Source organism: Triticum urartu, chromosome 5A, assembly GCF_056163025.1.
Source record: "Triticum urartu cultivar PI428250 chromosome 5A, HENAU_Tu73, whole genome shotgun sequence".
Classification (NCBI taxonomy): domain Eukaryota; kingdom Viridiplantae; phylum Streptophyta; class Magnoliopsida; order Poales; family Poaceae; genus Triticum; species Triticum urartu.
The window spans coordinates 669,461,746-669,464,832 of NC_141877.1; positions in this window are offsets into that span (position 1 = coordinate 669,461,746).

A 3,087-nucleotide genomic window follows, 5' to 3' on the forward strand; every position below is an offset into this window, starting at 1 on the left:
AAGACAATCCCTCTAACAATGATAATGACCAGCAAGAGCAAAATCTTCGTCCTGTACATCCTCGTGTTGCAAATGAAGTGCAGATTGAGAGAATAATTGATAGCATCAATGCACCAGGTCCACTCACTCGTTCAAGGGCAACACAGCTAGCAAATTTCTGTGGGCACTTCGCATTCATCTCAATAACAGAACCCAAGAAAGTTGAAGAAGCCTTCATGGAACCTGAATGGATTCAAGCTATGAAGAAGAGCTTCAATAGTTTGAGCTGAATAATGTATGGGAACTGGTTAAGCGTCCTGATCCTCGGAAGCACAATATAATAGGCACCAAATGGATATATCGCAACAAGCAAGATGAGCATGGTCAAGTTGTTAGAAACAAAGCTCATCTCGTTGCTCAAGGATACACTCAAGTTGAAGGGATTGACTTCGATGAAACATTTGCTCCTGTGGCTAGACTTGAAGCCATACGCATACTGCTGGCCTATGCAAATCATCATAACATACTTCTGTATCAAATGGATGTGAAGAGCGCTTTTCTCAATGGCAAGATTGAATAAGAAGTGTATGTCGCACAACCACCTGGCTTTGAAGATCCAAAACATCGTGACATGGTATACAAGCTCAACAAGGCACTGTATGGCCTCAAACAAGCCCCTCGGGCTTGGTATGACACACTCAAAGACTTCCTGAAGAGCAAAGGCTTCAAATCTGGTTCCCTCGACCCCACTCTCTTCACGAAGACATATGATGGTGAACTATTTGTGTGCCAAATATATGTGGATGACATTATCTTCGGCTGCACCAATCAGAAATACAGTGAAGAGTTTGGATATATGATGCAAGAGCAATATCAGATGTCCATGATGGGTGAGCTGAAGTTCTTCCTTGGTCTTCAAATACGCCAGCAACGCAACGGCATCTTTATATCTCAAGAGAAGTATCTCAAAGATTTCCTGAAGAAGTTTGGTATGCAAGACTGCAAAGGTTTCACGACGCCAATGCCAGCCAAACATCATCTGGGTCCCGACGACAATGGTAAAGAGTTCGATCAAAAGGTATACCGCTCCATGATTGGTTCCTTACTTTATCTATGTGCATCTAGGCCAGATATTATGCTTAGTGTTTGCATGTGTGCTCGATTCCAAGCGGCACCAAAGGAATTGCATCACTTAGCTGTGAAGCGAATTCTTCGATATTTGGCTTACACCCCAAGTATAGGATTATGGTATCCAAAGGGCTCAGAGTTTGATCTGGTTGGATTCTCGGATGCTGATTATGCTGGTGACAAGGTGGATCGCAAGTCTACATCAGGAACATGTCATTTTCTGGGACGATCACTTGTCTGTTGGTCTTCAAAGAAGTAGAACTGTGTATCTCTCTCTACTGCTGAATCTGAATACATTGCTGCTGGATCTTGCTGCGCTCAGCTTCTGTGGATGAAGCAAACCCTCAAAGACTATGGCATTCATCTGAAGCAAGTGCCACTCTACTGTGACAACGAAAGCGCCATCAAGATTGCCAACAACCCAGTTCAGCACTCGAAGACAAAGCATATTGAAATTCGTCATCACTTTCTCAGAGATCACGTTGTGAAGGAAGATATTGATATCATACACGTCAACACTGAAGAGCAATTGGCAGATATCTTCACCAAACCCTTGGATGAGAAGAGATTTTGCAAGTTACGGTGTGAGCTAAATATCTTGGAATCCTCAAATGTCCTGTGATCAGGCACACATCCTAGCACTTATGCATATTGATGACTTAGATGTGCAACACAGGAAGTAAAGTATATCTTATATCAATGAAGACATACATTCCAAGTGTGAATATATTAATGTGGAATTTGACTTCGGAGCGCCACGATAATTGTGCGCCGTGTCTGGGTCTAATACTTCCTATACGGTGGGTAACGCCACCACCAAATTCTTCTGTTTGAAGTGTTTTACCCATGGCGTTACATTTGCTATGTCTTCACATTTTGTTTGTCTTCATTCTCAACTTGTCCTCATGATTATCTTCACTATGTTGATTTGATTGTTTTTTTTCACATATATATATATACATAGTGTTTTGTCCTCTACAACATTCACTTATAGCTATGTCTTCTTGTTGAATCTTTTGAACTAAGTGAATGTGATCGGACCCTAACCTCTCTATGCTTTCTATCTCAAACTCTATCTCTCCAAATCATATGCATTCTATTGAAACTTTCGAATGTATTCTCTGCGTCCTTGTCAGCAGAAGATATAGAGACAAACATTAAGTCCGTTTTCAATGCCAATTCCTTCACCTGGAACCCGGAGAAGTGGGAACGACCACCCGACAATTCAGGCGTGCGTGGGAACGTGGAACAACCTCCGATAGGTTGCATGATGGCCACGTGTTCTCCAGATGTGAATCACCAGGGGCACCTGTGTAATAACGCTGTGCCGTCCCTGTCCCTATAAATACACGCCTCACCACATTCATTATCCTTCTTCCACTCTCACACGAACCCTAGCGCCACCGCTAGCCCTCGATGACGCCGGCGACGAAGCGCTTAGCTGCCGCGACGTCTCCGACGCTGTCTTCACGCCGGCCGCGGACATCATCTTCTCCGCCGTCGCCGTAGGTGTCCTCCGTCGCCAAGTAGGGGCACGGACGATCGAACTGCTCGGCCTCCTCTTCCACTCCGTCTAGCAGTTTCTTGTGTGGTAAATAGAACTTCCTTTTTACGGCCTCTTTGATCCTATAGATTTGTCACTTTCTACCACAAGCAGTTTCTGTTCACACAAGTTGGATCCACTTCATTCTGCATCTCATATTATGCCTAGTATGTTCACTTATGCTTCACAAAGTAGTTAGATTCCTCACTTGTACTGATCTGTGGATTCGCACAAATCTGGAACCAACTCCTTATCTATGAGTGAATGTCTTCGCACGATGAGGTCAATATCTTCTAAACTGATTTATCTTCAAAATCTTTTGAGAATGCATATGACCTCTTCCCCTTCCTTCGCACCTTAATGCTGTCACAGGTACATGTCCGTGGGAGAATCCCTTGGTTCTCATAGTCTGCATTCATTTGCATAATTCTTACAGC